The sequence below is a fragment of the Lepidochelys kempii genome, chromosome 1 (genome assembly GCF_965140265.1).
Source record: "Lepidochelys kempii isolate rLepKem1 chromosome 1, rLepKem1.hap2, whole genome shotgun sequence".
NCBI classification, from domain to species: domain Eukaryota; kingdom Metazoa; phylum Chordata; order Testudines; family Cheloniidae; genus Lepidochelys; species Lepidochelys kempii.
The window spans coordinates 90,324,201-90,348,036 of NC_133256.1; positions in this window are offsets into that span (position 1 = coordinate 90,324,201).

Below are 23,836 nucleotides of genomic sequence, written 5' to 3' on the forward strand. Positions count from 1 at the left end.
CTCTCAAACTCCCCTGTTCACTAGCTCCCCTTGGTCACTTAGCCTCTGGCTTTTAAGGCCTTCCCTCCTAGGTCAGCCCTACCCCCTAGTTAATCATCACAAAGCTGATTGAGGCTGATCAAGGGAACAAAGGTTCAAACTGTCCCCCAACACACAATTCCAATGGACACTATAACTGAAATCACCTGAAAGAAAAAGAAAAACACAAACAGCTAAACAAACTCACTCACCCCAAGGTTAGTACTCACACCTTGTTCATTCAGCAGGGGGATCTCCTTCGCTATCTCTCCAACTCCCCTATTTGCTAGCTCCCCTTGGTTGCTTAGCCTCTGACATTACCCAGCACTTATAATATTTGTTAATATATAGTTGTCCACCTTCATGTGATGTTATTTAATGGGACTGTTTTTTTTTCATTTGACTGTTTCTCTTCAGTTCCTACCTCTACTTTATCATCTTCTATTCTCTCCTCTGTATTAGGATATAGAGAACCATGATTAAAACATCCTCCCCAAGTGATTTCTCTGAAACATGTGCTCCTACACACGTCACCTTTTCCCCAGCCCTTCATTTAAAAACTCCTCTTCAGTCTTTTTAATTTTACATGCTAGCAGCCTGATACTATTTTGATTTAGGTCAAGCCCATTCTTCCTATATAGGCTCCTCCTTGCCCCCCAAAATTCCCCAGTTCCTAATAAACCTAAAACCCTTATCCCTACACCATCGATTCATCCACACATTAAGACCCTGCAATTCTGCCTTTCCATCTGGCCCTGCCTGTGGAACTGGAAACATTTCAAATAATGTTACCATGGAGGTCCTAGACTTTATTAGCCTATATTTGGCCTATATTTGGCCTCCAGAACCTCTCTCTTACCTTTACTTATGTTATTGATACCTACATGCACTGTGACCACTGGCTCCTCCCAAGTGCGCACATAAGTCTGTGTAGCTCCCAAGAGATATACAGCTTTTACACCTGGCAGACAATTTACCATACAGTTCTCCTGGTCATCACAAACCCAACTATCTAATAATTGAATCCCCCATTACTATTACTTGTCTCTTCCTAATAACTTGGTTCACTCCCTTGTCAGGGTATCTGTAGTGGAGAGGATACCATGACATGATCTGGAAGGAGGATCATTTCCGTCCATTCCAGTTTGATGTTCTCCCAAATCTTTCATCCTCCTCAATAGCACAGAGGCTGTCAGACTGAGGGTGGGACTACTCTGCTATGTCCTGGAGCGTCTCATTAATGGAGCTCTCTGTCTTCCTTAGCTCCTGCAGTTCATCCACTCTGGTCTCAAGAGCCTATACTTGGTCTTTGAAGGCCAAGAGCTGCTTGCAGCAAGTGAACACATACACTACCTGTCCACAAGGCAGGTAATCATACATGTTGCACTCAGTGCAATAAACTGGATAACCCCCCACTCCTTCTGGACTTCTCCCTGCATTATGTTTACTCTTGCAGCTTTGTTTATTTGTTTGTTTTTTTCATTTTTTTGGTGTGTGTTTGTTTTTGTTGCTTATTTGGGATGTGAGGAGAGGGTGTTCATTGGCTACGTTTAGAGAATGTTAGGTTTCTGGCTCACACTCTCACTCTCTCTCTCTAATTCCCTCACAAAGCTCCCCTGGTTGCTGCTTCTGTTCACTAGCTTTTTTAGTTGTGTAGGAGTTGGCTTTTTAAATCCCTGTTCTCCCCACCCCTTGTTAAGGGATCCCTCTCATTATTTGACTTAGCCAACACTTAGCCAATCCTAGAACCTTAGCATCATTAAACATCATATATTTCAGTGAAGTAATTGTAGATTTTGAATAAAAATGTATTATAAACAGATGTGTCAGATTTCATACCTAAGAAGTTTTGAGAATGAAAAGCAATGGTTGGCAGTAAATGTTGTGGATTTTCATCTTATAATTGCTCCATTGCTACTGAATCATTTTGATTTCCTGGAATGTTTTGTCTGTGTCTCAAAATGCGTTAGCACAGTGGTTCTTAAACTAGGGCCATCGCTTATTCAGGGAAAGCCCCAGGCGCACTGGGCCAGTTTGTTTACCTGCTGTTTCCACAGGTTTGGCCGATCGCGGCTCCCACTGGCTGCGGTTCGCCGCTCCAGGCCAATGGGGGCTATGGGAAGCAGCACGAGCCGAGGGATGTGCTGGCCGTCCTTCCTGCAGCCCCCATTGGCCTGGAGCAGCGAATCGTGGCCTGTGGGAGCCGTGATAAGCTGAACCTGTGGACACGGCAGGTAAACAAACCGGCCTGGCCTGCCAGGGGCTTTCCCTGAACAAGCGGCAGCCCTAGTTTGAGAACCACTGTATTAGCAGGTTCAGTTATCTAATGGATATCAAAATGTTCTTGGTCAAAGTTGTAATGCCTATAGATAACATTTGATAATTCAGAACTTTCCCAGTATTTAAGGTCACTAGAGGTCTCCCAATGTTTCTGCCCTGCTGCTGTGGAAGTCTTTCACCTGGTACCCTTTTTGCTTGCTATCACCATGCTCTCAACACTCTTTTTTTCCCCCTACCACTGTATATTGTATATATATATATATATATATATTCTTCAGTGTTTCACCAAAGTCTTAAAACTTTTAAGTGTATGTTTTAGTGCATGGAAAAAATCTCCAGTGTTGAGTATTCCACACCCTCCCTGTGAAGCCTATTCCAGGGCTTAAGTATTCTGATAGTTATAAAGTTTTTTCCTTATATCTATTCTAAATCTCCCTTGTTGCAATTAAATTGATCATGTGTTGTCCTACATTCAGTGGACATAGAGAGCAGTTGATCACCATCCTCTTTATAACAACCCTTAACATATTTGAAGACTGCTATCAGGTCCCTCCTCAGTCTTCTTTTCTTAAGACTAAACATGCTCAATGTTGTGTTGTTTTTTTTTTAAATCTTTCCTTATAGGTCAGGTTTTCTAAACCTTTTATCCTTTTTGTTGCTCTCCTCTGGACTCTCTCCAATTTGTCCACAGCTTTCCTAAAGTGTGGCACCAAAAATTGGATTCAGTACTCCAGCTGAGGCCTTGCCAGTGCAGAGTAGAGCAGAACAGTTACCTCCCATGCCTTACTTTAGACACTCCTCTTGATACACTCCAGAATATTGGCCTTTTTTGCAACTGCATTATATTGTTGATTCATATTAAATTTGTAATCCCCTATAACTCCCAGATCCTTTTCAGCAGTATTACTGCTTAGCCAGCTATTCTCCATGTGCATATGAATTTTCATTGCTAAGTGAAGTACATTTCACATGCCTTCATTGAATTATATCTTGTTGATTTCAGTCCAATTCCCCAATTGGTCAAGGTCAATTTGAATTATCATGATGTGCTAGCAACTCCTCCCAGATTGGTGTTATCTGCAATATTTATAAGCATAGTCTCCACTCCATTATCCAAGTCATTAATGAAAATGTTGAATAGTACTGGACCCAGGAGAAACCCCTGCAGGACCCCAATAGATACATCCTCCCAGGTTGACAGTGAACCTTTGAGAACTACTGTTAGAATATGGTCTTTCAACTAGATTTGCACTAACCTAACAGTGATTTCATCTAGACCACATTTTTCTAGTTTGCTTATGAGAATGTCATGTGGGACTGTGTCAAAAGTCTTACTAAAATCAAGAAATGTCACATCTAAGCTTTCCCCCATCCACTAGGCCTAATCATGTCAAAGAGGGAAATTAGTTTTGTTTGGCATGAGTTGTTCTTGACAAATCCATACTGGCTATTATTTATAACCCTATTATCCTCTATGTGTTTACAGATTGATTGTTTAATAATTTGTTCCAATATCTTTCCAGGTATCAAATTTACACTGGTCCATAATTCGTCAGGTCCTCCTTTTTCCATTTTTTGTAAATAAGATACTATATTTACCCTTCTCCAGTCCTCTGAGACCTCACCTGTCCTCCAGGAGCCATTATTCCCTGACACTTTCCTTCAGCTTTCTTTTGCTTCTAATGTTTTTATAGAACTTCTTCTTACTGCCATTTATGTCCCTTGGTGGTTGTAACTCAATTTATGCCTAAGCTTTTTTGATGTTGAGTTCCTGAATGCTTCTGCTATTCTTTTGTACTCATCCTTAGCAAGATTTCCATGTTTCCCCTTTGTGTAGGATTCCCTTTTAATTTTCAGGTTTTTAAAGAGCTCCTGATGGAGACTTAGTGGCCTCTTACTATTCTTCCCACCTTTCCATTGCATCAGGATGGTTTGCTGTTATGTCTTTAATGTTGTAAATTTACCATCTTTGAACTGGTAGACTTTTTTGGACATAAGTGTATTTGTTAAATTAGAGTATTTCAACCAATTTGATTTGGAATAGGAATCTGATTTTCATGAGATTCTGTTAAAAGAAGTATGCTGGAGAGAGAGAGAGCCTGAGAGAGAGGAAAAGAGAAAAAAATACTCATGGCCTGATCAATTACTAAGCAAGATATATACCCTTCAAAAATAGGTTTATAATGAAAGTTCTGACAAGTTTTCAGTTGAGTGTGTTATGGTGCTGCATTTGAGTCTCATATAAAATATGTCCTGGGAACTGCATCTGCTTTCTAATCTGCTGAAGTTAAATGAAGAAATGCTTTGTCCCCTACCAATCACCACTTTTTTTTTCTAGCTTTCTAGTCTGATGCTGACATTGCAGTGTGCAGTATTAACTAATGAGAATAAAGACTGATTTAAAGGCCATAAAATGACAATTTGTTTTCACTAATACGAAAGGGTAAAAGCTACTTTATAGTAAAAGTTTAGTATTGATTAAGGACCTGATCCAAAGCATATTGAATTAATTAGAGTGACTCTCATTGGGCTTTGGATCAGGCCCTGAATAAATATAAAATCCACTGCTATGGTATTCCTATCACTAATGAAATTCCATCTGCCTTGAGCTTACTCATTGCTCCACTCCTGCTACCTGATAGATATGTATCATCATGAGGTATTACCCACTAACAATTACCTAGTGGTATTAGAAGGAAACAAAGAAATGATCAATGCTTAGGAGATATTGGTAAAGCACAACATAGAGTATTATTTATATAAAAGATTTGCCAGATGTAGCTAAGTTTAAGTAAATAATTAAGAGTCTGATCCTACAAATTGTTGAATGCTTTCTGCAAGTGTTGAGTACCCTCAACTCTTATAGACTTTAAGGGCTGTTTAATCTAGTGGTTAAAGACATAATAAGAATCAATGACTGGAAGCTGAAGCCAGACAAGTACAAATTAGAATAAGACACATTTTTTTAAATGGTGATTAACCACGGGAGGAGGGGAAGGGGGAATCAGCTATGTAAGTGGTGGATTTTTCATCTTTTGATATCTTCGAATCAAGCCTGGGTGCTTTTCTGGAAGATAGGTTTTACTCAGATATGAGTTATTGGGCTCAGGATTGGGGTAATTGGGTGAAATTTAAAGACTTGTGATATACAGGAGGTCAGACTAGATGATTTAATGGTCCCATTTGGCCATAAAAATCTATGAATCTATGAACAAAATCTCTCAGAAGTTTGCAGGACTGGATTCTGGTCTGGCAAAACTACTGTGGAAAGTACAAATCATCTATATATCTGGCGTAACCCCATTTGATTTACTATGCACAGACATAACTTGGCCCAAAGAATTCTAACTTACCACAGAAAGCCCAAGTAACCTCCCACCTAAAAAACAAAACAAAAACGTAAGGGGGGCCAGGGGATCCCTTTCTGCCCCAGCACTCTCTTCAGGGCCACCTTACTATACTATATATAATGCTTCCTGAATACAAAGGAAACTCAGCACTACTGGATGTGCAGCTCAACTTCCAAAGTACAGGACCTGGTGATTTCACACCATGAACAAAACCCTGCCCCTTCTGGACACCTGCTAAAAACTGCAGGTGCCCAGATAATATAATGATGAGGACCACATGGTACCTGGGTAGATCTCTAGATAGAGGAATACACACTGAATCTTTTTTTTTTAAAGATGTTGCTGCTGAGGTGCTACTATTCCTTACCTTTTGACTGGTCAGTGCATTTATGGCTCTAAAACCATAATTTTTCCCTTTATTTCTTAATTTTGACTTGGGCAACTAAAATATGAAACAAAGTAATACCTGTCCTGGGTTCTTAATGATTCCAACCACTAATAAAAATTAGAAATCTAAAGTTATAATCCACTAGCCTAACTTTCCCCCATATGACTCAAAAGATGTTATCACTGATGCCCCCCACTGCTGATAGCACCAGTTGTCACCTCCAACCACTCTACTAAACTTCAATAACTGTCACTACATGTCCCCGTTCCCAGAAGGCTATGAAAAGAGGTGGTCTTTGCAGTATGCTCTAAATGTCAACTGATTCAGGCTAATTCAACCCAAGGAGAGTGAATTCCAAAGTTGAGGACCCAATACAGACTGTGCAGTTCCAGCCTCCATGTCTTTTAAACTGAATGAGTTTTAAATTCAGTTCCAGGCAGAAAGTCAATCTCCCAAGCAGGGAGATACCAAGCTATTTGGGATTTTGTAAGTCAAAATCAAGAACAATACTGATAAGGATTGAGGAATTCATTTGGAATTTAGCCCTCAAGATAATTCTGCCCTCCTTTGTGCCCATGTCACCTTGTAAAGTCATCTCCCCTACAGCTAGAGATAAACTGAAATAGCTTTCTTGCTATCAAGGACAGAACAGCAATGGATTCCTAAACAAAATAACTATCTTCAATTAATCGTTTGCTTGCTGCACATTTTTAATAGTTCTCAACTTGCTATTTCTGAACAGCAGGCATTTTCACACAACCTTGTTTGGCTAAAGGAACCAAACAATGGAGAGTTGCGAGAGACATAAGATGGTAAGGTAATATCTTTTATTGAAACAACTTTGTCTGATGGAAGAGACAAGCTTTCTAGTGTCACAGAGCTCTTCTTCAGTTATGGAAAAGGTAACCAGAATTCCACAGATAAACACAAGATGGGACAGATTGTTAAGCATAAGGGGTTAACACATATAGCAAGAAGCCTCTTAAAATGAAGTAGGCAATTAATATCGCTGCAGTCACATGACTAAGGAGGATTAGTTGGTTACAAATTATTTTAATGAGACATAAAACCAGTGTCTCTCTTGAGAAAATGATTTTTGTGTCTAGTACAGTTATTAATTTAAGTTCCCAAGCTTGACTCTGAAGGTTTGGTACAAGTGTTCTTTGAGGCCAAGGACTGATAAATGAGATAAGGAGTGATTGTTTTGTGAAAAGTGTCTGCCCATGGGTAATAGAGTGTTTTAATCATTTTTTGTATGTGCATTCATTCAAAAGCATAGTGATTTCTTTAGTTTCACCTACCTAGTTGTTGCTGAGGCATTTTGTGCACTGGATGAGTTACACCACATATTCTGATAGGCATGTATATGTCCCATGTGTCTTGAATGATGTGTTGTAGAGGGAATTTATCATCATAGCAGTGGAGATATGTCTGCAGGTTTTGAATTTTTTGTTCTGGCAGGGTCAGGTACTGCTTTGAGTTGGTGTATCTTCGGCTGTGGGGAGCTTGCTTCTAATAATGAGCTTGAAGAGGTTGGGGGTTGTTTGAAGGCCAGAAGAGGGGGGTTAGGAAAAGATTTTTTTTCAGGATGTGGCCCAAATCAAGCATGCATTGTAACTGTTTGATTACAGTTGCACTTCAACAACCACCACTCATCCGTCAAACTCTCTCTAGAACATGCATACAACAGCATCAAATTCCTGGACACCACAATCATCTTCAACAATGGAAACCTATGGATAGCTATATACAAAAACATACAGATCACCACACTTACATTCATAGATCCAGTAACTACCCCAGACACTGAGATACAAAAGAATATGCTTAGAGGAGAAAATCTGTTATACACACCATAATACACTTGAAAAAAACCACTTTCACCAAACAGTGACATTCTATCAGAAAAGCAGTTTGCATCATGGAATGGGCTATCCAAACACTTTTGAAAACCTGCTTCAATATAGAAAACAAAAAACCCCCACAAAAGCCACAGTTTACACACCACTAGTTGTCACATACAACCACACACTTGAACCCATATGGGGTACCATCAAACAGTTACAACCAATACTTGATGGGGGACCATATTGTGAAAGAAATCTTTCTGAACCCCCTCTTCTGGCCTTCCAGCAGCCCCCTAATCTCTCCAATATTATCATCAGAAGCAAGATCGCCACAGACCAGGACATACCAACTCAAAGCAGCACCAGAGCTCGCCACAACAACAGATACAAAATCTTTGAATCTATGGACCCTATACATGCCTATTACAACAGTTGGCATACGTCCTCCAGTGCACTGAATGCCCCAGGAACAGCTGTAAGAGTGAAACCACACAATCACTATGGTCCCAAATGAACTCACACAAAAAATGAAAAAAGACAGAAATACCCTATCACCAGTGCGGAAGCACTTTTCATAAAGCAGTCGCTCCATGTCTCATCTATCTGTTCTTGTCCTCAAAGTAAACCTGCAGAAAACTTTCAAGAGATTAGCTTGGCAATTTAAATTCACAGCTCACACTAAAAAACATGGTTTTAACAGAGACACTGGTTTTCTAGCTAAATAAAACCATTTGTAAGCTACTAATCCGCCTTTGTCCTATGACTGCAGAGGTTATAATTGCCCAGTTCATTTTAAGTGGTTTCTTTTAACAGTAAAAAATAATATTAACCTCTTATGCTTAACAATCTGTCCCATCTTGTATTTGGCTCTGACACTCTAGGTACCTTCTCTAGAACTGAGGAAGATCTCTGTAACACTCAAAAGCTTGTCTCTTTCACCAGCAGAAGTTGGTCCAATCACCCATTTTGTCCATGTCTACATTTACTGGGGATCAACACTTCTGTGATCGATACAGCGGGGGGTCAATTTAGCAGGTCTAGTGAAGACCCACTAAATCAACTGAAGAGTGCTCTCTGCTTGACTCCGGTAGTCCACCAGAATAAGAGGAGTAAGGCAAGTCGGTGGGAGAGCATCTCCCAACAATAAAGCGAGCTATAGACACAGAAATAAGTTGACCTAGGCTACATCAACTCCAGCTATGTTATTCACATAGCTGGAGTATCGTAACTTAGGTTGACTTACCCCGGTAATGTAGACAAGGCCTTTGTCTCTCTCAGATCCTGAGACCAATACAGCTACAACCACCCTGCAAGCAATGGAGAGTTTTAGCATTCCTTATTTCCATGATTATTACATTTTGGACAGATTTTGTAACCCTTACTTTCCCTTGCTCCATCATTAGTCCCACTGGACTAGATTCTGACCTGAAATGATTGGACATGCAAGGATTGAAAGGGAAGTAAGACCCATTATGGTCCCTGGGCACAGGCACACAAAGACTATTGCTCATTCTGTGTCCAAAGCATGGGGGCTGCAAATGGACAGGGAATGGGAAAAACTTTAGCTTGATCCCCAATAAATATACCAATAAGCATAAGTGATGTTGCAATTTGCTGCTAAAATAAACCAAGAGACAATTATCACCCTAATATTATTTTCTTATTAAAATAGGGAAAGAACAAGTTAAAAATTACTTAGACAAGCTAGATGTCTTCAAGTCACCAGGACCTGATGAAATATATCCTAGAATATGTATGGAGCTGATGGAGGAGATATCTGAGCCACTAGCGATTATCTTTGAAAAGTCATGGAAGACAGGAGAGATTCCAGTAAAGATGACTCAGGGAATTGGAGAGCAGTCAGTTTAACTTCAGTACCTGGAAAGATAATGGAGCAAATAATTAAGAAATCAATTTGCAAACATGAAAAAGATAATAAAGTGATAAGCAATAGTCATCAGGGATTTATCAAGATCTAATCATGTCAGACCAACCTAATAGCTTTATTTGAGAGGGTAACAAGCCATGTGGATGGGGGGAGCAGTAGATGTGGCACATCTTGACTTTAGTAAGGCTTTTGATAATGTCTTGCATGACCTTCTTATGAACAAACTAGGGAAATACAAACTAGATGGAGCTACTATAAAATGTGTGCGTAAATGTTTGGAAAACATTTCCCTCAGAAAGAAAAGGAGTACTTGTGGCACCTTAGAGACTAACCAATTTATTTGAGCATGAGCTTTCGTGAGCTACAGCTCACTTCATCGGATGCATACCATGGAAACTGCAGCAGAGAATATGAAACAATACCTCCTCCCACCCCACTGTCCTGCTGGTAATAGCTTATCTAAAGTGATCATCAAGTTGGGCCATTTCCAGCACAAATCCAGGTTTTCTCACCCTCCACCCCCCCACACAAACTCACTCTCCTGCTGGTAATAGCTCATCCAAACTGACCACTCTCCAAGTTTAAATCCAAGTTAAACCAGAACATCTGGGGGGGGGTAGGAAAAAACAAGGGGAAATAGGCTACCTTGCATAATGACTTAGCCACTCCCAGTCTCTATTTAAGCCTAAATTAATAGTATCCAATTTGCAAATGAATTCCAATTCAGCAGTTTCTCGCTGGAGTCTGGATTTGAAGTTTTTTTGTTTTAAGATAGTGACCTTCATGTCTGTGATTGCGTGACCAGAGAGATTGAAGTGTTCTCCGACTGGTTTATGAATGTTATAATTCTTGACATCTGATTTGTGTCCATTTATTCTTTTACGTAGAGACTGTCCAGTTTGACCAATGTAAATGGCAGAGGGGCATTGCTGGCACATGATGGCATATATCACATTGGTGGATGTGCAGGTGAACGAGCCTCTGATAGTGTGGCTGATGTTATTAGGCCCTGTGATGGTGTCCCCTGAATAGATATGTGGGCACAGTTGGCAACGGGATTTGTTGCAAGGATAGGTTCCTGGGTTAGTGGTTCTGTTGTGTGGTATATGGTTGTTGGTGAGTATTTACTTCAGGTTGTGGGGCTGTCTGTAGGCAAGGACTAGCCTGTCTCCCAAGATTTGTGAGAGTGTTGGGTCATCCTTTAGGATAGGTTGTAGATCCTTAATAATGCGTTGGAGGGGTTTTAGTTGGGGGCTGAAGTGGCGTTCTGTTATTTTCTTTGTTAGGCCTGTCCTGTAGTAGGTAACTAGTGGCGTTCTGTTATTTTCTTTGTTAGGCCTGTCCTGTAGTAGGTAACTTCTGGGAACTCTTCTGGCTCTATCAATCTGTTTCTTTACTTCTGCAGGTGGGTATTGTAGTTGTAAGAAAGCTTGACAGAGATCTTGTAGGTGTTTGTCTCTGTCTGAGGGGTTGGAGCAAATGTGGTTGTATCGCAGAGCTTGGCTGTAGACGATGGATCGTGTGGTGTGGTCAGGGTGAAAGCTGGAGGCATGCAGGTAGGAATAGCGGTCAGTAGGTTTCCGGTATAGGGTGTTGTTTATGTGACCATTGTTTATTAGCACTGTAGTGTCCAGGAAGTAGATCTCTTGTGTGGACTGGTCCAGGCTGAGGTTGATGGTGGGATGGAAATTGTTGAAATCATGGTGGAATTCCTCAAGGGCTTCTTTTCCATGGGTCCAGATGATGAAGATGTCATCAATATAGCACAAGTAGAGTAGGGGCATTAGGGGACGAGTGCTGAGGAAGCGTTGTTCTAAATCAGCCATAAAAATGTTGGCATACTGTGGGGCCATGCGGGTACCCATAGCAGTGCCGCTGATCTGAAGGTATACATTGTCCCCGAATGTAAAACAGTTATGGGTAAGGACAAAGTCACAAAGTTCAGCCACCAGGTTAGCCGTGACATTATCGGGGATAGTGTTCTTGACGGCTTGTAGTCCATCTTTGTGTGGAATGTTGGTGTAGAGGGCTTCTACATCCATAGTGGCCAGGATGGTGTTAGAGTAGAGTAGTTGTCAGTGGTTCACAGTCAAGTTTGAAGGGCATATAGAGTGGGGTCCCTCAAGGATCAGTTCTGGGTCCAGTTCTGTTCAATATCTTCATCAGTGATTTAGACAATGGCATAGTTAGAACACTTATAAAGTTTGCAGACAATACACAGGTGGCAAGTGCTTTGGAGGGTAGGATTAAAATTCGAAATGATCTGGACAAACTGGAAAAATGGTCTGAAGTAAATAGGATAAAATTCAATAAGGAAAAATGCAGAATGCTCCACTTAGAAAGGAAAAATCAGTTGCACATATACAAAATGTGAAATGACTGCCTAGGAAGGAGTACTGTGGAAATGGATCTGTGGGTCACAGTGGATCACAAGCAAAATATGAGTCAACAGTGTAACACTAAGATGTATTAGCAGGAGTGTTGTAAGCAAGATACAAGAGGTAATTATTCTGCTCTATTCCATGCTGATTAGACTTCAGCTGGAGTATTGTGTCCAGGTCTGGGTGCCACATTTCAGGAAAGATGTGGATAAATCGGAGAAAGTCCAGAGAAGAGCAACAGAATGATTAAAGGTCTAGAAAACATGACCTATGAGGGAAGATTGAAAAAAAAATTGGATTGGATTTGTTTTGTCTAAAGAAGAGAAGGCCGAGAGAGGATATAGTAACAGTTTTCAAATACATAAAAGGTTGTTACAGGAGGAAGAAGAAAAAGTGTTCTCCTTATTCTCTGAGGACAGGAAAAGAAGCAAAGGGCTTAAATTGCAGCAAGGGAAATTTAGGTTGGACATTAGGAAAAACAGCCTAACTGTCAGGGTGGTTAAGTACTGGAATAAATAGGGAGGTTGTGGAATAGCCATCGTTGGAAATTTTAAAGATCAGGTTAGACAAACACCTGTCAGGGATGGTCTAGATAATTCTTAGTCCTGCCATGAGTGCAGGACCCTGGACTAGATGACCTCTCAAAGTCCCTTCCTGTCTTATGATTTTATAATTCTATTATAAGCCCTCTGAAGCAAGAAGTAAGTAGGAAGGCAATTGTTCCTTAGAGGCACAGTTCCTTCTCTGTGTATGTTTTGTACTTATGTGACATTTCATACACAGCACATGTGACAAAGCCACAATCTAGCCCACTGATTTCAAAGGGGCCACTCATGAAGAAAGATGTTAGCCACAGAATATAGCTCCAAATTTGAATTTTAACAAATAATTGTTGTGATGATTTCTGATGTCATACACAGGTGAAAGAAGCAAGTACTTCCAAGATATGAAGCTCTGCTATCTACAAATGTTTCCATTTCCTATAAATATTAGGCCCACATGGGAAAAAATAATCTGTTAGAGCCTTGTTCAATCCTCTCTCTCGTGACAATCAACTCTCAGTTCCATCAAGGGGGATGTGATTAACTTCCTCTTGTGTGTGGAAAACATTTGGACTTCCAGGAAGGTGTGGGAGCAAGCCTCTTCACTGTGTGGCTTCCAAGCTTTGCATTTTCTTTGCTGTCCTCTGCGCCTCTCAACAGAAGGGGGGAAAGGCCTCAATATTTGGGAATGGGAGAATTGTCTAAGAGTGAGTATATTTTGGGCCCATATAACTGGTGATGAAATTTGTCTAATGAGATTTGACTTTACAGATATTTAAAAATAATTGATTTTGAGAGTCCAGTGAGAGAAAACGTCTAGGCTATCAATTTACTTTTCTTCTTTCTCCATTTTTCAAACATTACTTTTAACTATATTAAAAACGAAATAATTAACTGTCTGTTTTTTATCTTGAACTGTGCTTCATTTTCTCTTCAGTACTTATCTAGCCTGTTTGAATTATTTCTGTGGCTCCACATTCTATGAAGTTCTCTTTCCACTTGATGTCCAAGCCCAACTACTAGCAATACACAAATAAGTAATGCACATTAAAGGTGGGAAAGATAACACAATATACTGCATTTCTTGAACTATCTCTATTTCAATTTTGAAACACTTAAGGGGTTATATTCCTCACCCTATACGCATGTGACTCCTACTGACATTAAGGGGAGTGATGCAAGCATTAAGAGCTCAGCCACTCTGCATGAAAAACTCTCCTTGTAGTAAAGAGAGTTAGATCTGTGTGCTGAACTGCTCTAGCATAAGGCCTTCAGAAAAGAGAATAAACTTGTTATTGATCAACTGGTTTTCTGTACTGAACTGTACATCTCTGTCCTTTTCTCCCACCATACATTAGGTAGTGAGCTGTAGCTCATGAAAGCTTGTGCTCAAATAAATTGGTTAGTCTCTAAGGTGCCACAAGTACTCCTTTTCTTTTTACTGTATTCCAGTGGTTCTCAGCCATCTTTATAGCAGGATTCCCCTCCCTTCTAGATGAGAACTGGCTTGGTTCCCTCTATCATTAACAATATAGGAAAAACATGGTGGTAGCATCCCCTTGACCCCTCTCCCCAGGGGTGCTGGAACAATTTTTATAGTGGGGATATTGAGAGTCATTAAACCAAACTGTAAACCTTGTATATGATGCAAACTACTTCAAATGAAGGGGTGCGGCAGCACCCCCAATAACCCTAGTTCCAGCACCTATGCCTCATAGACTTTAAGGCCAGAAAGAACCATCATGATAATCTAGTCCAGGGATTGGCAACCTTTGGCATGTGGTCTGTCAGGGAAATCTACTGGCGGACTGGGACGATTTCTTCACCTGCAGCGTCCACAGGTTTGGCCGATCACAGCTCTCACTAAGTGTGGTTCACCTTTCCAGGCCAATGGGGGCTGCGGGAAGCGGCGTGGGCGAAGGGATGTGCTGGCCACCACTTTCCGCAGCCCCCATTGGCCTGGAATGGCAAACCATGGCCAGTGGGAGCTGCAATCGGCTGAACCTGCAGACACTGCAGGTAAACAAACCGTGCGGGCCTGCCAGCGGATTTCCCTGATGGGCGGCGTGCCAAAGGTTGCTGATCCCTGATCTCGTCTACACGTTGCGGACTACAGAACCTCATCCATTCATTCCTATAGTAGGCCCATAACCTCTGGCTGAATTACTGAAGTCATCAAATCTTGATTTAAAGACTGCAAGTTACAACAATCCACAATTTACTCTGATTAAAACCAGCAAGTGACTTGTGCACTATGCTATGGAGGAAAGCAAAAAACCCTCAGAATCTTTGCCAATCTCACCTTGGGGGAAATTCCTTCCTCGCCCTAAATAGGATGCTGATAGAGACCCTGTCCACGTGTGCAAGACCCACCAGCCAGACACCTGGAAAAGAATTTTCTGTAGTAACTCAGACCTCTCTTCCTCTAGTGTCCCATCTCCAGCTGTTGGAGATATTTGCTAATGGCAGTCATGGATGGGCTATAGAAGAACATAAGAATATAAGAAAGGCGGTACTGGGTTAGACCAAAGGTCCATCTAGCCCAGTATCCTGTCTTGCGACAGTGGCCAACACTAGGTACCTTAGAGGGAATGAACAGAACAGGTAATCATTAAGCGATCCATCCCCTATTCCCCATTCCCACCTTCTGGCAAACAGAGGCTAGGGACACCATCCCTGCCCATCCTGGCTAACAGCCATTGGTGAACCTATCCTGCATGAGTTTATCTAGTTCTTTTTTGAACCTGTTATGGTCTTGGCTTTCACAACATCCTCTGGCAAGGAGTTCCACAGGTTGACTGTGCATTGTGTGAAGAAATATTTCCTTTTGTTTGTTTTAAACTTGCTTCCTATTAATTTATTTGGTGACCCCTAGATCTTGTGTTATGAGAAGGAGTAAATAACACTTCCTTCTTTACTTTCTCCACATCAGTCATGATTTTATATACCTCTATCATATCCCCCCTTAGTAATCTTTTTTCCAAGATGAAAAGTCCCAGTCTTATTAATTGCTCTTCATATGGAAGCCATTCCATACCCCTAATAATTTTTGTTGCCTTTATCTGAATTCCAATATATCTTTTTCCAGTTCCAATATATCTTTTTTGAGATGGGGCAACCACATCTCCACACAATATTCAAGATGTTAGAGTACCATGGATTTATATAGAGGCAATATGATATTTTGTGTCTTAATAGCTATCCCTTTCTTACTGATTCCCAATGTTCTGTTCACTTTTTTGCTGCTGCACATTGAGTGGATGTTTTCAGAGAACTATCAACAATGACTCTAAGATCTCTTTCTTGATTGGTAACAACTAATTTAGACCCCATAATTTTCTACGTGTAGTATGTGTTTTCCAATGTGCATTACTTTGCGTTTGTCAACATGGATTTTTTTCTGCCAGTTTGTTGCCCAGTCACCCAGTTTTGTGAGGTTCTTTCGTAGCTCCTCGCAGTCTACTTGAGACTTAACTATCTTGAGTAATTTTGTCTCATCTGTAAATTTTGCCACCTCACTGTTTACTCCATTTTCCAGACCATTTATGAATATGTTGAATAGGACTGGTCCCAGTACAGACCCCTGGGGGACATCATTATTTACCTCGCTCAATTCTGAAATCTAACCATTTACTCCTACCCTATGTTTCCTACCTTTTAATCTATTACCAACCCATGAGAAGACCTTCCCTCTTATCCCATGAGAGCTTAAATCTCATCATACCAGCCCTTCATAAATTATCAAGCTCAGTCTTAAAACAAGTTCAGTTTTTTGCCCCCACTACTCCCCTTGGAAGTCTGTTCCAGAACTTCACTCCTCTGATGGTTAGAAACCTTTGTCTAATGACCTTGAAGCTGAGTACCCATATTTCTAGTCTTTAGCAAGAAATTCCACACTGATGAACACTAATTGGGTTTTAATTTATACGAGCTAGATTTTCATATGATTGACACAAAAATGGCTTTATGAAGTCCCACATTATTTATTAGACTATCACAAAACACTTAGCAACATGAGGTTCTTTTACTTTCCTTTATAGTTTTAATATTTCTGTATCATAGCAGATCTTTGATATAATTCAAAAGAAAAACTGAGTTAATCACATTTAATATGTTGAACAGGAACACATAGTAGCCATGACTGTTACTTTATTCAATGATCTCATTACTTTATGGCACATTTTAATCAACATAAACTTGATCTGCTGTAAACTGTCAAACTGTGTATTATAGAAGCACATTATGACCTCATGCTGCAGTAGCTCTGTCCAAACACAATGCTTCTAAAAATAGAATATTAAGGTTATTCTTTAAAATAATTGTTATGAAGATATTAGTGCTTAGTGTACAGTTTACAACTATTTCAAAATTATTTCCCCAAAAAGTTTAGTGTATGATGGAAAAAGAAAACACATAAGCGCACATGGTGAATTGAAAAAAATGAGTCAGCTAAACAAAAGTAAGGCTCTGATCATTCAAACAATTAGCTTGTCTGTAACTTTACTCCATAAACAGTTAGGAACATAAGAACATGACTCGTCATACTGGGTCAGTCCAAGGATCAATATAGCCCAGTAGCCTGACTTCCAACAGTGGCTGGTGCCAGAAGCTTCAGAGGGAATGGACAGTACAGAACAATTATGGAGAGATATATCCCCTCTCCTCCAGTCCCAACTGTTGGCAATCAGAGTTTTAGGGACATCCAGAGTGTGGGGTTGTCTCTCTGACCATCATGGCGAGGAGCCATTGATGGAACTATCCTCAATGTACTTCTAATTCTTTTTTGAAACCAGTTATATTTTTGGCCTTCACAACATCCCGTACCAACGAGTTCCTCAGATGGACTGTTTGTTGTGTGAAGAAGTATTTCCATATGTTTGTTTTGAAACAATTGCCTATTAATTTCGTTGGGTGACACCTGGTCTGTGTGTTACATAAAGGGGTAAATAACACTTCTTTATTCAATTACTCCCCACCATTCATGATTTTAACTACCTTTATCATATCACCCTTAGTCATCTTTTTTCTAAGATGAAGAGTCAAAGTCCTTTAAATCTCTCCTCATGTGGAAACTGTTCCATACCTCTAATAATTTGTGTTTCTCTTTGTACGTTTTTCACTTCTAATATATTTTTTTTGAGATACAGTGACCAGAACTACACACAATATGCAAGGTGTTGGTATCCCAAGGATTTAGATGGTGGCATGACAATATTTTCTTTCTTATTTTCTCCCTCTTTCCTATTGGTTCCTAACATTCTGTTAGCTTTTGGGCTTGTCACTGCACATGGAAGAGATGATTTCAGTGAACTACTCACAGTGATTCCAATATCTCTTTTTAGACTGGTAACAGCTAGTTTAGACCACATCATTTTGTATGTATAGTTGGGATTATGCTTTTCTATGTACATTACTTTGCATTTATCAGCATTGAATTTTATCTGCCATTATGTTGCCCAGTTACCCTTTTGTGTGCTCCCTTTGTAACTCTTCTCAGTATGCTTTGGACTTCACTGTCTTGAGTAATTTTGTATCATCTGCAAACTTTCCTACCTCACTGTTCACCCCTTTTCCTAGATTGTTCATGAATATGATGAACAGCACTGGTGCCAGTGCAGATCCTTGTGGGACCTCGCTATTTACTTATCTCCATTCTGAAAACTGACCATTTGTTCCTACCCTTTGTTTCACATCTTTTAAGTTGTTACTGAACCCTGAGAGGACCTTCCATTTTGTGCCATGAGTACTTAATTTGTTCCACCCTTTGGTGAGGGTCCTTGTCAAAGAATTTCTGAAAGTCCAAGTGCACTAAATACACTGGGTCACCCTTGACATGTTGGTTGACAGCCTCTAAGAATGCTAATAGATTGGTGTTACATCGGCTTCAGTGGGACTACTCATGTGAGCAAAACTCTGCATGTGCTTAAGTGAGTATTCAGAGGCTGCTCCAAAGTGCTTCCCATAGAGAAGCAACTCAGTGGAAAAGGGGCCTGGGAGAGGTGAGATTCTCCCATTGCAACAGAGATGAATGCCTCTCAGTGTTCCCCCTGTGCCTCCACCAAGTTCAATACTGCTATTAAATGTAGTTTCTACCTAAATACACATACAGGAGGTTTGACGGCTCTCAGGGTACCCAAGGTTATTTTGTTACCCACACCTCCAGGGAGAAGGAGCCTTGTTTGTGTCTGGCTGGTGGCAGCTCCTTACATCACCAGCCTCTTAGCCACTCAAGTAATGTCCTCTGATCTATGCCAGCCCTTTCTTTTCCTTGCAGGTTAACAAGAGGTGTACCCCAGTCCCCTAGTCTCCATGAAACATTCCACTGTGATATTCAGACACTGGCTGCTCACAAAAATCTCAGAAACTCTGCTCCCAAAGGAACAGTGTACACCAATTTACCAGTTTTACTCTAAATAACTGCTCAAACCACAGAGCACTTGTGAATGTTTGTAATGCAATGAAAGAAGATTTGTTTATGAAATGATAGAGATTCCACAGAAAGAAGAGAGAGTTTTGGAAACAAATGTTTACAATATAAAACAAAATCACAAAACCTAAAGTAGGGCCTACACATACCAATAGTTACCTTTCCTATCTAATAAAGTAGGTCCCCCTCACCCTAAAGTTCAGTCTGTTAGCAAGTTGGCTGGCCTTCCAAGAAAAACACCCATACTCAAGAAGTTATCTCCTCAACGTATGGATGCACAGGGTCTTTCTCTGTCCTATTATATACTAAAATGAGTCTTGTCTTTATTCACAGACAGAGCAATTTCCTTCTGTTGTAACAATTATTTTTACCTCCAAGTGTTTTCATTTGTCTTTGATGGTTTTCCATTGACTGCTCTGGGATGGGACAATGGTAGGCAACTGAGTAATACTTGGGTCACCACTGAGCCATATGAGTCCCTGGTGACTAACTTTTACTTCAAGACCATAAGTGCATAATTTTCAAAATAGTTACATTATTCCTTAAATATTATCTATACATTCATCTGGCAGTGATCACAACTACTAATAAGTTACAAGCTTTCAGTAGGGACATCACTAGCTGCCCTTCATTGATAAATACCATGAAGGTCGTATGTTAAGTGTAGAGAGTTTGTCAGGTGTGAAATAGGATCTATTTGTGAAGAACCCTTTTTCCTGTTAGCACCAATTGGCATCTGTGTCACAATAGGTTCAAAGACTTAATAATTTCTTTTTGTAACATCCCCCATCACCACATTAACTGTCATAATTTTGAACATTGACCTTTGAATTTGGAAATTTGTTTTTTCTTTACATTTTCCTGACCCAACCAACATGTAATCAAAACCTCTCAGCAAGACTGTCATAAATTTAAAGGGAAGGGTAAAATCCTTACCTTTAAAATCCCTCCTGGCCGGAGGAAAACTCCTTTCACCTGTAAAGGGTTAAGAAGCTAGGATAACCTCGCTGGCCCCTGACCAAAATGACCAATGAGGAGACAAGATACTTTCAAAAGCTGTGGGGAGGGAGAAAACAAAACAAAGCTCTCTCCATCTGTCTGTGTGATGCTTTTGCCGGGAACAGAACAGGAATGGAGTCTTAGAACTTAGTAAGTAATCTAGCTAGATATGTGTTAGATTATGATTTCTTTAAATGGCTGAGAAAATAAGCTGTGCGGAATAGAATGGATATTCCTTTCTGTGTGTCTTTTTGTAACTTAAGGTTTTGCCTAGAGGGATTCTCTATGTTTTGAATATAATTACCCTGTAAGGTATTTAGCATCCTGATTTTACAGAAGTGATTCCTTTTATTGTTACTTCTATTAAAGTTCTTCTTTTCAAGAACTGAATGCTTTTTTCATTGTTCTTAAGATCCAAGGGTTTGGATCTGTGGTCACCTTTGCAAATTGGTGAGGATTTTTACCAAACCTTCCCCAGGAAGTGGGGTGCAAGGGTTGGGAGGATTTGGGGGGAAAGACGTTTCCAAACGGGCTCTTTCCTAACAAAATAAACCCAGATAAAATGTTTGGTGGTGGCAGTGGAAGTCCAAGGGCAAACGGTAAAATAGTTTGTACCTGGGGGAAGTTTTAACCTAAGTTGTTAAAAGTAAGCTTAGGAGGTTTTCATGCAGGTCCCCACATCTGTACCCTAGAGTTCAGAGTGGGGAAGGAACCTTGACAAAGACATTGTCCAATTTCAAATTATGGAGTGATAAGAATGATTCAGTAAGTGTCCCGTTCATGGAAGTCAATAGGGATGCCTATTCATGGAGCACTGCAGTTGCAGGAACTACTTCTTATTTTCTATTTATCTTCTTTTACAGTTTGTATTAGTATAAACTGACATAGTCAATTGCTACTAAATGTAAAGTTCTAAAGTTCAGTATTTCCTTACAGGCATGAACTTGAAAATAAAGTATGCCACCAATTTTTAAGTTGAATTCCTCATTCATCTCAGTGGGGAGTTCTACTGTTGGCTCAAAAATATTGCCTTATCCTTTTGTTCTAATTAATCACTGAAGCCAGAGTCTGCCACCCTTAATCACAGAGACTAGTGCAGTATATGACACATGTATCAAGATGGACTTCAATATGACTAACACTAATAGAGCTTTTAGCAGAGTAGGGTACTACTTATACATGGTAGAAACAGGGATTAATTTACTGTAACTTTTATTCAGACAGTAAGAATAAAATTAACTACCACCATTCAAAAGGGTTCAACTGCACAAAATTAAATGTTCAGTAACTGTCACTACCCCTCAGTATGGTTTTTCTAGGGTTCTCAGCTTCTCCTGATTGACTCTCCTTAGCTTGTTCTCAATCAGGTCAGTTCCTTCACCCTCATCTCCAGTTAACTCTATCAACCCTTCAATTTTAGGGCTTGCAGTCTCCCTAGAGGTGCAGAGCTGTCACCCCTTTGCTATTTCTAATCTCTCTACCTTTCTTTCCTTCTCTATGCTCTCCAATTTATAGCAGGTCTTGTTTTCTCTTTTGGTTACAACTGTAAGTGCCTGCCTCCGTGACTAGCAGATCTGGCAGCTGCATGGGGGTGTGATCAAGCTGCTTGCTTGTAAACAGGAAAGACTTTACTCCTACCTTTGTCTGTACTCTGTTTGGTGTTTGTAGACCATTACAATGTGATCTTAACTTTAAGAAATTTTTCCTTTCAGTAGGCCTGCAAACTGTAACCATATCAGGTAAAAACCATATCAGGTAAAAATATGGTATTTCCTCACTCATAACATCATATAGCATGTTTGCAGAGTGTCTCATATACCATTGAAATGATCCTGTGTATAAAACAGTTTTCATCTGTTTAGGCAACAGAAAAATGGGCTTTAGAAAAACAAGAAAGAGAAAAAACATTGCAACCTTTTATTTCAGTTGATAACATCAGAAGAAACAAAATGTACTTAGTGACTTAATTTGTTTTGTGGAGGTTACATTCTAAAAGTTGAGAAATCCATTAGCCAGCAACTAAGTTTAAGAAATAGCAATATACTAACAGAAAATGCAGACTGATAGTCAACAGATCCCGGATGACCTTCCATTTATTCAACCACACACTGAGCTGAGTAAAAGCTTTTTCTTGACTTACTCAGCTGATACATGGTCCTGATGGAATGAGGTCATATTCTCAATACTGAAGTGTATTGATCTGATGTTATTTATATTGGTGTTTTAGAACTATGCTCAACATATTGTTATATTTAGTTCTAACGATTCTCTTTGGACACAAGGGTAACTTGTCCAGTCATTGTACACTTAAGTGTGTGTTGTGCTTGTAAAGTGTGTGTTGCAGCCCCTGCGGCCAGCTAATGAAGCTACTTACTGCTTTAGTTCAAGAAGCAGATGTTTGTGCTTTGGTGCTTAAAGGTTTTAGGTGCAAATCCTACTGATGAACCATTACTTGTTATCTCTCTAGCGTCCCAATTCAGGAAAGCACTCCAACATGTGGATCCTCTTCAGGACAGCAGTTAACATTAAAATGCAAGGAAAACCAAAATGTGTTCCTCAGAAAGAGAAAACATTTTCACGGGTCTGCAGCTGGTGTGTGGGGTGGGTCCAGAGGCAGCATAGATTACTTATCATTGTCACCAATAAAAGCAGATACAATAGAAGATATAGTCACACCCATGTTGTCTCTCTGAGCTCTCAAAAAGTCATTTCTGCCTCCAAGCATCAGTGAGTCACTACATTAAAATGTAAATTGAACGTAAAATCCCTCACTGACAGGGAAGGGGGGAGTGCAAATAGAGCATTGTAAACAGAGATGCTTCTGCTACTAGCCCTGTGTCATAAATGGTCTCTAGGGGGTTGGGTAGGATTGTATTGGGGCTGTTAGTGTGGCCACACTGCTAATTTTAGGTGCGAGCTAGAATATATCTAACTCCCAGCTGCTATGTAGATTACTCAAAAGATTAAATTCATCCTGGTGCAGCACAAAGCCTGATCACCACTTGAGTCCCAACTAGAATTAGGACATCTTAGTGCTCTACCTTTGCTGCCATCTCCACCTATAGCCTTGTAAATTATGGTCCTGAGCTAGTTCTGGGAGATGATTTAGTATACAGCACTTCTTGTTTTTAAAGCATAATGTTGCAATTAAAATTTGGATGATCAGTTAAGATACTGTCAAAAAGCCACTATGATTGTAGGTCATATATAGGGCTGTCGATAATCAGAGTTAACTCATATGCTTAACTCAAAGATATTAATTGTGATGACAAAAATAATTGTGATTAATCACACTGTTACACAGCAGAATATCAATTGAGATTTATTAAATATTTTGGGATTTTTTCTACGTTTTCAACTATATCGATTTCACTTACAACACAGAATATAAAGTGTACATTTTATATTACTTTTGATTACAAATATTTGCACTGTAAAACTGATTTAACAAAAGAAATAATATTTTTCAATTCATCTCATACAAGTACTGTAGTACAATCTCTTTATTACAAAAGTGCCACCTACAAAGTTAGGGTTTTTTTTGTTACATAACTGCACTCAAAAACAAAGCAATATAAAACTTTAGAGCCTTCAAGTCCACTCAGTCCTACTTCTTGTGCAGCCAATTGCTCAGAGAAACAAGTTTGTTTACATTTACAGGCAATAATGCTGCCCACTTCTTAATTACAATGTCACCTGAAGGTGAGAACAAGTGT